This window comes from Chiloscyllium plagiosum, unplaced genomic scaffold (assembly GCF_037043375.1).
Source record: "Chiloscyllium plagiosum isolate Xiang-an unplaced genomic scaffold, Cpla_swu_hap1 HiC_scaffold_13, whole genome shotgun sequence".
In the NCBI taxonomy this organism is placed as follows: domain Eukaryota; kingdom Metazoa; phylum Chordata; class Chondrichthyes; order Orectolobiformes; family Hemiscylliidae; genus Chiloscyllium; species Chiloscyllium plagiosum.
Window position 1 is genome coordinate 78,450,995 of NW_028270151.1, and position 14,262 is coordinate 78,465,256.

The following is a 14,262-nucleotide window of genomic DNA, read 5'->3' on the forward strand; positions in this document are numbered from 1 at the left end:
AGAACATGGGCCTCCATGTTATATATTTTATTCATAAATGATTTAAATTAAAGAAGAGCTAACTGGCTTGGGGTCGGAAGTTAATAGGTTAAAACCGCAATCACTTTCTTCCCAACTCTAGCATGTTCTCCCCCTGTATCCTGCAGGCATTCGGAGTTAAGCATGGCATCATAAGTTTTAATTTTTCTGGTTATCAATTCTCCACAGCCCCTGATCATGTACCAGCCTGTAACACACTCCCAGGTATCACTTACTACATTACAAACTCAACAGACTCTTGTGTTAGATTTCGGCTTCTATGGATACTCAGTAAGGTTCAGGCTGATAAATCTCCCTCAGGCACCAAGTATGTAAATCACCTAACCATGAGTTAGATCTCATCTAGTAACTTATTCCCAAGTGTCTGTTATTTCACATATAATTAATGCAAATTATGTGATTAAAATCAGGTTTGCAACACAGTTCAAGAATTCATTGTTCTCTATCTGATCTTGTGAACTTTAATATGCTTTCAGCTGAAGGGAAATGGATACAAGATGACAAACACAGAGAATGCTGGAGAAACTGGGTACAGGCCACTTGGCAAATGACATCATGGCTAGGTGAGTAGGAAATGAAAGAGGCAACTACCTTTAAAAGGCCACTACTCACTTTTAAAGAGGTGTGAGTTTTTTTTGTTGAGCTAAGGAAATCCTTTTCTAGATAATGCAGGATTGGAGGAACATGAGAAATTTTGCAGTTTCTCAGAACACATTCAAGGTTTTAGTGCAGGGTTCCAGAAGGCAAGCGTGTTTCTGCCTCAGAAGGAATGATTACCCTGGTTTGAAGTCAGAGAAAATGTGAATGGTCCTTCTAAGATCCAGAGGTGCCAAAAAATGTTGAGATGAGTTCTTGTCGTATCAGATGGCATTCTAAATGAACTGTCCTTGGGTTTGAAAGACAGTGGGCTGAATCATACACTACTTTGGTATGGTGCCAAACACAGAAATTGATGGAAAAGCTCAGCAGACCTGGCAGCATCTGTGGAGAGAAATCAGAGTTAACGTTTTGGATCTAGTGACCATTCTTCAGAAACAATTATAGCTAGGAAAGGTATATATGCTGAAGAAGGGGTGGGGGAAGGGAAAGGACTAAACAATAGGTGGAGATGAAGCCCAGAGGGAGAGAGCGAGAACAAGAGTTGGACAAGGAATAGGTAAAGGCCAGCTTGAGAGAATCAGTTTTTTATTTGTTAAATGCCAGTTGTGCCAAACTTTTTGGAGGGTTTTGGAGCGATTTCTCCGTGTATCTTACTAAACACACCTCATTAACTACCTTCCCTGCCTCTATGGTGTCCTTATGTCCGATTCTAGTCCCATCTTACCAAGCGTCATTCCTGGAACAACTCACCACTCAACCAATAGATATGGAGCAACATAGGATAGGTTAGAATCCTTACAGTGTGGAAACTGGCCATTCAGCCCACACTGACCCTCTGAAGATCATCCCACCCACACCCATCCCTATCCCTGCATTACCCACAGCTAACCCACCTAGCCTGCATATCCCTGGACACTATACCACGGCCAATCCACCTAATCTGCACATCTTTTCACTGTGGGAGGAAATTGGAGCATCCAGAGGAGACCCATGCAAACACGGGGAGAATGTGCAAAGTCCACGCTGACAGTTGCCCAAGGCTGGAATTGAACCTTGGTCCCTGGTGCTATGAGGCAGCAGTGCTAGCCACTGAGCCACCGTGGCACCCCAGCCCTAACATGCAGACATGAGCTGATGTTTGCCAGTTACCACTCTGTCTTCCATGTTGATATTTCTCGACATTTGGATTGTTTAGCACATTTGGTGAGTTAGCATGCCAAATATTAATAAGGTACGATGAGCCATTCATAGAGTGTTCAACAAACTATAATCTCCTTTAATCAGCAATCCGCTACTGCTGATTGAGAAACTATCTGGGTGCTTGACAAATGCATAAAACACGCAGCAGGTTTCTCCCAACATTGAAACTGATCAGGAATGGCCAGTGCTAATTGCCAAACTCTACCAAGCAACAGAGACCGTTTACTATAGGGGACGCTATATGATGTGAGAATCACAGGAATGACCCTGCATGGGTAAGAGGCTTGGTCAATGTAAGGTATAATGTATGGGTAGGAGTGACCATCCTGAAGAAGCATTTGGACTATATGAAAGCCACGAACACATAAACTGTGTGGGAGTAAAATGTGGCCAGCTCCTCGGATCAGTCGGAATGGGTGCTCCTCCAGCAAGCATTGGAGAGACCTCTGAATGTGAGATGGGCACAGTGGGTCTTGCCACATTGATGCCTTTGCCGCTGGAAGAAGAGAATGAATTTCTCCCGAGATGCTCTGGACGCAAGATGCAAGCTAATGAATATTATAGGCCGTTCGAATCTGGCACAGAATTGGAAAGATCTGACCTGGTGTTAAAATGGCCCAAGAGGAGCTATAAGAAAAAAGACTGGCCTTTATCTTCAGACTTGGGCAGGAGGAATGTGGTGATTGATCAGCCAGGTGCACCTCATAGAATGTGAGTTCCCTGAATTGGGTTCTTAACCTGGTCCAATCAGGGAGCCCTGGCTGACAGATATAAACAGGTGTGCCCTTTGATGTGAAGGGCACTGCTTGTCACTGGCCACTCCTATCTTCCCGGTGGTGGAAATTGAATAAAGATTCGTGCACTTTGTGTCTTTCACTGTGTCTCACACCTGCACACACACATCATGGGTGCATAAGCACTACCGCGGTTAAGCGGAAGTGTGGGGGTTAATAGAAAAAAAAAAGAAAAAGAAAAAAAACAAAAAGAAAAAAAACAGGTGTGACAGAGGTTCTGTTCAATCTGAGAGCTGGCTGTGAGGGAATTGAATCCATGTCAACAACCCTCCAAATGTAAATAAAGGGGGATTTGGTGACGGGATACTGGCCTCTGTGGAGGTATTTCAAACATTAAGATAGGTTCATTGGGACCGCATGTCCAACTCTGCCACAAATATTTGCCATAACCCGCATTGCTCACACACCTATAGAATTCTACCTATTGTTTTACTATTGGGGTTTGTTCATATGAAATAAATTGTCAGTGAAGGACTCTCAGGGGGTATCTTTGCAAAGCAAAATACATCTTTTCACTGAAGAATAACTACTGTTTATTTATAACTGAGCTCCCTCAGCCACTGCTGTGTACTGACTTTGCTTTCACTGGTGAATCTTGGGGAGGCCAGGATAGATGGGAAGACTATTTTAAACTCAAAAGTGTGATGAAAATTTGCTCTAATTGAGGAATTAATATGTGGTAATTGACAATCTGCCTGTCCCAAGGTAGTCACAGACAGGTGGCCTATTGCACAAGAGCGGTGTGCACGGTGGGCGGCACGGTGGCACAGTGGTTAGCACTGCTGCCTCACAGCGCCAGAGACCCGGGTTCAATTCCCGCCTCAGGCGACTGACTGTGTGGAGTTTGCATGTTCTCCCCGTGTGTGCGTGGGTTTCCTCCGGATGCTCCGGTTTCCTCCCACACTCCAAAGATGTGCAGGTCAGGTGAATTGGCCATGCTAAATTGTCCATAGTGTTAGGTAAGGGGTAAATGTAGGGGTATGGGTGGGTTACGCTTCGGCGGGGCGGTGTGGACTTGTTGGGCCGAAGGGCCTGTTTCCATACTGTAAGTAATCTAATCTAATCTAAAATGCAGAAATTATGCGTTCAAACTGGTTTCCACGTGTTTTGTCAATTACAAAGCTTTAATTTCCCTCACCCCTTGCCAAGCTTATGCACTGCTCCGGATTAAAATTCAACCCAATGACTCTTAAACAGCCAAGTGTTGCCTGATAGGAACCTGAGTCAAGGTAATGTTCCAGGAAAAGGAATTTACAAATATTGTGAATGCCCACAGCAGCAGTGAAAGTAGAACATTGTGGTACAGTATTGATGTTTAGCTCTTGGATGTTATTTGGTCACCTGGTATGAATTGTGTCACTCTAGCCAGCATTCGGTCAAATGAATTGAATTAGCTTTTTAGACAATAGACAATAGGTGCAGGAGTAGGCCATTCTGCCCTTTGAGCCTGCACCACCATTCAATATGATCATGGCTGATCATCCTTAATCAGTATCCTGTTCCAGCCTTATCTCCATAACCCTTGATTCCACTTTTTGAGAGCTCTATCCATCTCTTTCTTAAATGAATCCAGAGACTGGGCCTCCACTGCCCTCTGGGGAAGAGCATTCCACACAGCCACCACTCTCTGGGTGAAGAAGTTTCTCTTCATCTCTGTCCTAAATGGTCTACCCCATATTTTTAAGCTGTGTCCTCTGGTTCAGTTTTTAAACCACAACATGTACATAAATGACTTTGAGAATGATGAAAGCATTCTCTGTAACCAGCTAAATAGAACTAAATGAGTTGAGGAGACAAAAATGGATTTATCTTCCATTACCCACAACATAAAGTTGTGCAGGTGCATGTAGTATGTGAGATTAAATTATGTTTCAGGATGTTTATACTGATGATTGTGAAACTGTAAGAATATAATTAACAGTAAGATCGCTGGTCAGGATTAAGATTAGATTAGATTAGATTAGATTACCTACAGTATGGAAACAGGCCCTTCAGCCCAACAAGTCCACACCGACCCTCTGAAGAGCATTCCACCCAGACCCATTCCCCTACATTTACCCCTTCACCTGACTCTACAGGCAATTTAGCATGGCCAATTCACCTAACCTGCTCATCTTTAGACTGTGGGAGGAAACCGGAGCACCCATAAGAAACCCATGCAGACACGGGGAGAATGTGCAAACTCCACACAGACAGTTGCCCGAGGCGGGAATTGAACCCAGGTGTCTGGCGCTGTGAGGCAGCAGTGCTAATCACTGTGCAACCATGCCGCCCAAAGTGGGAATTATTGAAGAAAAGTGCTAAAAATCAATTAGGAAGGATGGTGTCTTTGTAAATGACAGACTAGATAAGATCCAGCTTTTATTGTTAATTTCCACCAAAGCTCTTTGGGTGAGAAAAAGAAAAATCAGGTAATGTCTACAGATCACTATACGGCAATTGTGGTGAAGACTGGTGTATCAGAAATAACCACATTCCTGGCCAAGCTATTCCTGTACAGCTCCAACACTGGCAATTGGAAATTTGCTCAGGTATGACTATCCGCAAAACGTAGGACAAATCCAACCCGGTCAATTGTTGTCCCATCAGTCTACTCTGTGGATCTGTGGTTGAAAGCTCATGTTCAGGTCAAATGCAACAGCAAGCTTGTGATCATGTTCTTACCACCCCAGACAATTGGCAAATTGTCAGAAATAAACAAAGCTCATGAGACCTAACAGGTTTATTGCTTTCACTTGGAGAACTTGAGGACTGCAGGTGATGGAAAGTCTGAGTCAAAAAGTGTGGTGCTGGAAAAGCACAGCAGGTCAGGCAGCATCTAAGGAGCAGCAGAATTGACGTTTCGGGCATAAGTTTTGTTTTCACTTGTTCACCTTCTTAACACATCTTTAAGTATTGTCCTTTCCACTAAACCGAGCTAAATGCCAGTTGTATCCCATTCATATTGGCCAACCCAATACTCATATCCATTTCTCCCACAATTCAATTAACAATTTGGACAAGATGAAAAATACTTTGACTATCCTTCTTCATTATTACATGCGCATCTCCTTCACTTCTTTCCCTGAAGAGAACATTTTCTCTCAGTAATTTTTATCAGGTTTCCCAAAATAATCCTGAAAAGGATTGCTAATCTGATATCTGATCCTCCTCCAGTCATTGGGAGCTTTTCACTTAAGTCCTTTGTAGGTGTGGCAGTTATGGGTAGGATTTTAATTCAGCACCATTGAGCTGGTTTCGAGTCAGGAGGAGCCTTGACTGGAAACAATACTTTAGGCCAGTGCAATATGTCAACCCCATTGTCTACATCTGAGTCACTTCTATCAGTCATCCATATATTGGTCAGCAATAGAGGGAGTGCTTCAAAAACCATTAATGCAGTTTGACACACACTACTAATTCCATGAATTTTTAGAAACAATCAGAATTAACTATCCCATGAAACTTCAAAGACATTGCATCCTCCTGTTTCTTTCTAAGAGCAATTTGATTGGAGGAAGACAATTTGCACTTGATAGTCCTCATCACTGCTTTTGGGGAAAATCAATGCCAATATACTTGAGCTATAATAAAGAACCCATGGATGCTGGAAATCTGAAACGAAAAGAAAAATTACTGGAGAAACTCAGCAGGTCTGGCAGCACATGTGGAAAGAAAGCAGAGTCAATGTTTCAGGTCCAGTGACCCTTCTTCAGGACATATACGAGGGCTGATGTTAGTATAGGCTGATGTTAATGTTAAGAACTTGGACATGGTCAGTCAGCTTCTTGGGGTTGGTCAGACTGCTCTCCTCATAAGAGATGAGGAACTGAATGTTGGGCAGACCACTACCCTGTTGTTTTTCCCTTTAAGTGAGAGACAGGGAGGTATTAAGTGAGATGAAAATGAGTGGAATAGCTCTTCCGTTCAGTGCAGGTGGAGAGGTATCCGGAACAAGTGACAAGGCAGTACAGAGGGCATGCAGAGGTCCTGGTGCCCAGGGTTGGGCTGGGTGACAGTGAGCGAGGAAAGATGTTCAGGCAATAGTCAGAGTGGTTGAGTACAAGCCTTGGTGGGGGGTTCGGGACAGGAGCAGATACAGAGTGAGTGTGAGGTATTGGAGAGAAGAGTGTGGCACCTTCCAGATGGCTGAGATTGCTATAATCCAGGTGGCACCTCAGACAAAGCTGCTATGTCCCAGTGTTGTGGCCTCCACGGCTGGTGGGGGATGGGGGGGAGAGGACATTCCGTGAACCCATCCAGCTGTGCCTCCAGTTCTCTGCCCACAGAAACAGTGCACTGATTGCTCCCTAGCTACCATGTCTTGGGTAAATGTCAGGAACAGTGCAGACTGACAGGACTTGTTAGTGTGCACCGTGGCTATTAAAGATGGCGCAGTCACATGGAACGGCAATGAATTCTGAGATATCTGCTGAGTACTGAGTTGTTCTGGGAATGCCACATGGTAAGTTGGTGCCTGAATAGACAAGAGGAGCTGAATAGGGGAGAACCAGATAGCTAATGCAGTGAGCTTGGTCAGAAACTGCAAGGCCTCCTGGTGCGAATTCCATTAAAAATACTCGCCACAATTTGAACTTAGCCAAAAATCATAATATACAGCCCCCCTATTCATGCCCATTACAAACCTCAGCCATTTTGATCTCCTTGATTTAACTCTTGTCTATCTTTGTTTAACGGCCATCATTGAAACATCTGTTCATGCTATTGAGGTCATCGGCTACCAACAAGAAGTCTTCTATCTCCATCTTTTACAATCATTAGGGGTTTGGTTAGCTCAGTTAGCTGGATGTCTGGTTTGCAATGCAGTGTGATGCCAACAGTGTGGGTTCAGTTCCCACACTGGCTGAGGTTACAGTGAAGATCTGGCCTTCTCAATGTCTCTCCTCACCTGAGACATGGTGACCCTCAGGTTAAACCATCACTAGTCATCACACTGTCTCTAATGACAAAATAGCACTATAATCTGGTGCGACTATTGCAACTTAATCTTTACACAATCTTTTGGAGTTCACAGCCCCATTCTGTCACAAGCTAAGCCCAGCTCACTAGTCACCCCAGTTCATTGATTTCATATTGTTCATCCCGATTTGTAATTCCCTCTCAAATATCATTTATATACCTCTACAACCTCCTCCATCTCCTGCCCTCCATTCATCAGTGCTGGTTTACTACCAATTAGCTCCCATGTTGTCCCATTATGGGGGGGGGGGGGGGGGGGGAGGCAGAGCAGAGCTGTCAACCACTATTTTTCCATGACTGAGGACCTATTTCTCTAAACCCCTACACTGTCTCTATCTCCTGGCTTTATGAAACCAAATGCAACATCAGCTATCCTTGATTACCTCTCACAATTATTTCCAAATTTTCTCTATGCACAGGTCCTCATTTCAAAGTGACTATGTGATGTTTCAGACATCGTGACATTACTATTCTTGACGCCGATTTCGTCCTGGAACTCAGATAAATTTTGACTGAATCTAGCTGCTTTAATTCTATACTCCCAGGAGCCATATAATTGTTCAACACACGCTTTACATTCTGACACTCTCTATTGTCGTAACGCGCAGATGGAGCCATTTGGCCAACTGAATAGCTACTAGATCTCTATGAAGAAAACTAATCAGTTCTATTCCCCTGCTCCATTCCATAGCTCTGCATGTTTATTTCCCTCAGGTCCTTCTTTCCGCAAATTTCTGCTTGAAATCATTGGTTGTGCTTCCAACGCCCTTGTGGGCAGTGAGGTCCGGGTCATTACCACTTGCTGTTAAACTTTCCTGCTCATGTACCCCTTTGCTCAAAATTAGAAATCAGTGTCCCCTATGCTGTACTCCTGATAGTCAGTTGAAAAAGAAACACAAACAAATCTTAATGTGGAAATGATTTATTCACAGAGTGAAAGATATATTCACAGAGGTACATAGCTCCTGACTCCACTCTACTCACATATTAGCTGTATATATTCAAGTAACCATCCAAACAATGCCCTCATCTGAATGTATAATTGATACAATTATTGCCCTCCTTTACAGACTTTGGAGAGAAAGTATTTAATTGGAATCATGGTGTTTTACTGGTGATGGTTAATAAATTTGAAAAATACATCACCAGTAAAGTGTAGGAGTACTTCTGGAAATTAAAAATACAGCTGAAACCTCAACAATCCATACATCACCATTATTTAATCAGGACTGCTCAGTATTGTGCTCTGTGCTTCCTGTTCCACAGCATTAGAAATATTTCCAATATCAAATTTATTGGTGGTGATACCATCTTCAAGTATAACAGTGATCAGGATGGTTGGCAACTCATTGAGTGATGTTCTCTGTTGTCCACTGCGCAGTCCTTGCTCTGTTAAGCATGAATTGAAGATATTATGGGGGTTGAAATGTTTTAAGTTATTAACACAAAAGGGGATCCCAAACAAGAGCTAATATTGCACTTTGAAACTTTTCTGCTGGTTTCAACTGGTCATGGTATAAAACATGTTGCTGATTTGCTAAGAGACCATCGTGTGTTACTGGCAAAGACCAGTTCCACCAAAAATGAGCACATAAACAAGAATAGAGCAAGAGATTGACTGTGGTAGACGATTCGCTAGTCTGAGGTACAGAAAGACATTTCTGTGGCCAGCAGCGAAAAATCAGAATGGTGTGTTGCTTCCCTGGTGCCAGGATCAAGGATGTTCCATAGAGGGGCAGAATGTTCTCAAGGGGAAGAGGGACCAGCAGGATGTCATTGTCCACATTGGAACCAACGACTTAGGAAGGGAAAAGGTTGAGATTCCGAAGGGAGATTACAGAGAGTTAGGCAGGAATTTAAAAAGGAGTCCTTGAGAGTAGTAATATCTGAATTATTCTCGGTTCTACGAGCTAGTGAGGGCAGAGATAGGAGAATAGAGCAGATGAATGCATGGCTGAGGAGCTGGTGTATGAGAGAAGGATTCACAATTTTGGATCATTGGAATTGGCCGAGGGACTCAGGGAGATAGTGAGGAAAGCAATCAGTCTGAGACCGGTACAGTTGAGCACAGAAGCGAGTCAAACAGTCAGGGCAGGCAGCGACAAAGCAGAGAACAAGGTAGGACTGATAAATTAAATTGCATTTGTTTTAATGCAAGAGGCCTTGCAGGTGAACTCAGGGCATGGTTAGGAACATGGGACTGGGATATCATAGCAATTACAGAAACATGGCTCAGGGATGGACAGGACTGGCAACTTAATGTTCCAGGATACAAATGCTACAGGAAGTTTACAAAGGGAGGCAAGAGAGGAGGGGGAGTGGCATTTTTGATAAGGGATAGGATTGCAGCTGTACTGAAGGAGGATATACCCAGAAATACATACAGGAAAGTTATTTGGGTGAAACTGAGAAATAAGAATGGGATGATCACCTTGTTGGGATTGGATTATAGACCCCCTAATAGTCAGAGGGAAATTGAGAAACATATTTGTAAGGAGATCTCAGTTATCTGTAAGAATAATAGGGTGGTTATGGTAGGAGATTTTAACTTTCCAAACATAGACTCACACTGCCATAGTGTTAAAGGTTCAGATGGAGAGGAACTTGTTAAGTGTGTACAAGACAATTTTCTGATTCAGTATGTGGATGTACCTACTAGAGAAGGTGCAAAACTTGACCTACTCTTGGGAAATAAGGCAGGGCAGGTGACTGAGGTGTCAGTGGGCAAGCACTTTGGGGCCAGCGACCATAATTCTATTAGTGTTAAAATAGTGATGGAAAAGGATAGACCAGATCTAAATGTTGAAGTTCTAAATTGGAGAAAGGCCAATTTTGATGGCATTAGACAAAAACTTTCAAAAGCTAATTGGGGGCAAATGTTTGCAGGTAAAGGGACGGCTGTAAAATGGGAAGCCTTTAGAAATCAGATAACGAGAATCCAGAGACAGCATATTCCTGTCAGGGTGAAAGGGAAGGCTGGTAGGTATAGGGAATGCTGAATGACTAAAGAAATTGAGGATTTTAGTTAAGAAAAAGAAGGAAGCATATGTCAGATATGGACAGGATAGATCGAATTAATCCTTAGAATATAAAGGCAGTAGGAGTATACTTAAGAGGAAAATCAGGAGGGCAAAAAGGGGACATGAAATAGCTTTGGCAAATAGAGTTAAGGAGAATCTAAAGGGTTTTTACAAATACATTAAGGACAAAAGGGTAACTGGGGAGAGATTAGGGCCCCTCAAAGGTCAGCACAGCGGCCTTTGTGTGGAGCCGCAGGAGATGGAGGAGATACTAAATGAGTATTTTGCATCAGTATTTACTGTGGAAAAGGACATGGGAGATATAGAATGTAAGGAAATAGATGGTGACATCTTGGAAAATGTCCATATTACAGAGGAGGAAGTACTGGATGTCTTGAAACGTATAAAGGTGGATAAATCCCCAGGACCTGATCAGGTGTACCCTAGAATTCTGTGGGAAGCTAGGGATGTGATTGCTGGGCCTCTTACTGAAATATTTGTATCATCAATAGTCACAGGTGAGATGCTGGAAGACTGGAGGTTGGCTAACGTGGTGCCACTGTTTCAGAAAGGTGATAGGGACAAGCCAGGGAACTATAGACCAGTGAGCCTGACATCGGTGGTGGGCAAGTTGTTGGAGGGAATCCTGAGGGACAGGATGTACATGTATTTGGAAAGGCAAGGACTGATTAGAGATAGTCAACATGGCTTTGTGCGTGGGAAATCATGTCTCACAAACTTGATTGAGCTTTTTGAAGAAGTAACAAAGGGGATTGATGAGGGCAGAGTGGTAGATGTGATCTATATGGACTTCAGTAAGGCATTCGACAAGGTTCCCTATGGGAGACTGGTTAGCAAGGTTAGATTTCACGGAATACAGGGAGAACTAGCCATTTGGATACAGAACTGGCTGAAAGGTAGAAGACAGAGGGTGGTGGTAGAGGGTTGTTTTTCAGACCAGAGGCCTGTGACCAGTGGAGTGCCACAAGGATTGGTGCTGGGTCCACTTCTTTTCATCATATATATACATATTTGGATGTGAGCATAAGAGGTTTAATTAGTAAGATTGCAGATGACACCAAAATTGGAGGTTAGCGAAGAAGGTTACTTTAGATTACAACACGATCTTAATCAGATGGGCCATTGGGCTGAGAAGTGGCTGATGGAGTTTAATTCAGATAAATGCGAGGTGCTAAAATTTGGGAAAGCAAACCTTAGCAGAACTTATACACTTAATGTTAAGATCCTAGGGAATGTTGCTGAACAAAGAGACCTTGGAGTGCAGATTCATAACTCCTTGAAAGTCAAGTCGCAGGTGGATAGGATAGTGAAGAAGGCATTTGGTATGCTTTCCTTTATTGGTCAGAGTATTGAGTTGGGTGGTCATGTTGCGGCTGTACAGGACATTGGTTAGGCCACTGTTGGAATATTGCGTGCAATTCTGGTCTCCTTCCTATTGGAAAGATGTTGTGAAACTTGATAGGGTTCAGAAAAGATTTACAAGGATGTTGCCAGGGTTGGAGGATTTGAGCTATAGGGAGAGGCTGAACAGGCTGGGGCTGTTTTTCCTGGAGCGTCGGAGGCTGAGGGGTAACCTCATAGAGTTATATAAAATTGTGAGGAGCATGGATAGGATAAAAAAAAGTCTTTTCCCTGGGGTGGGGGAGTCCAGAACTAGATGGCATAGGTTTAGGGTGAGAGTGGAAATGTATAAAAGAGACCTAAGGGGCAACTTTTTCATGCAGAGGGGGGTATGTATATGGAATGAGCTACCAGCGGAAGTGGTGGAGGCTAGTACAAACATTTAAAAGGCATTTGGATGGGTATATGAATAGGAATGGTTTGGAGGGATATGGACAGGGTGCTGGCAGGTGGGACTAGATTGGGTTGGGATATCTGGTCGCATGGACAGGTTGGACTGTGCTGCACATCTCTATGACTCTATGACTCTGTGACTCTAAATGAATGACAATTTATTTAATTGTGGTTTGTGGGAGCATGATGCATTAACAAGCCACTGCGGTTATTACATTGCAACACTTCAGAAGTACGTCAGTTGATGTGAATACTTTTGGGCAGTCACCTGAGATTGCAAAAAGGTGCTATACAAATGCTCATTTTTTTCTTTCAGATGGCGTGCAAAGTCTAAGGTTGCATATGTAACAAAATAATTTGAACAAAATAGGATGAAAATCATTGAGTTTTGTTCTAGCTTGTGTAAGTTCTCCCAGGGATGTGAGAGAGGCGATAGGAGACTTAGTTAAAGTTAATGATTTTTTTGTAACACAATATTCCTAAGTAATGGACGGAAAATGTACCATTCCATAGTGTTCCATATTATCAAAATGCATGAATGTGACAATGATAATATGTTTAAAGTTTGTTTAATGTGTTTTAAAAATATGTTTAATATGTGTTATATGTTTAAAGAAAAAGTAAAACTTTGTGAAAATGTTTTTGATGATGATTGAGCTTATAAAATTCGACCCCTGCCACCCCATCTCCACAGAGGACAAAGATTGTCCATTATATCCTGAAATTTTAGACTCTTATTTCAATTTTGATGGATGAAAGCTGAGCAAAGGTTGAATTTTAAGATGTCCCATTGGAAAAGGCATAGCTGAGCAGAAGGGTATAAATCTCAATGTGAGATGGATATCTATGATAGTCAATGAAGCACATCTTTCTGCAGAACAATAGGCTGACTTCAGCAAACCGGACAATTGACGGCAGAGCTTAAAGTGAATTTCTCTGATGCAAAATAACAACAGATCCAATGACCTGGATAACAGCCAGAATATTAAGTGACTCTAAGCAGTGTGATAAACTGAACTGATTGTGTGCAAAGTTAAAAATCACACAACATCAGGTTGTAGTCCAATAGGTTTAATTGGAAGCACACTAGCTTTCGGAGCGCCGCTCCTTCATCAGGTGGTGATAAAGGAACAGTGCTCCGAAAGCTAGTGCTTCCAATTAAACCTGTTGGACTATAACCTGGTGTTATGTAATTCTTAATTTTGTACAGTCGAGTCCTACACCGGCATCTCCAAATCATAACTGTGTGCATTTATACAGGGTCACTCACATATAAACTAACCACTTTTTTGACAGATGTGTTCTTGATTTAAATAAGTTGACCGATGTAGGGAAGTGGGGAGAGGTGTGTAAAAGCCATTACACCCACTGCTGTGTGAACTGAATTAATATCAGCAGCAACATGGTGGTTAATTTACAATTCTGTTGGTTTCGTATTGACTGGGTCCTGATCTGAATTAACACATTCCAATTTTTCCCCTGAAAGTCAGCAAGTTCCAAAATCTGACATGGCCTCATTATTTGAGGCTGAGGGATTTGAGAGAGTGTGCCTTTTGTATGAGCACTGTCCTCATAATTTAATCATTTAAGACCTGGTATCATTCTGGGAGTGTTTCTGTACATTCAATCAAGCCAATATATTCTTCCTAAGATGCAGTGCTCCAAGACTGAACACAATACTCCGGAAGGAATCTGACCAAGGCTCTGTAAGTGTTGCACTACTTCCTTATTTTCATATCACAACTTGCTTAAAATAAACCAGACTGTTTTCTCTGCTTTTGCAGGTAAAATTAAATACACAGAACCTTCAAACACTCGCAGCTGTTTCCCTGGCA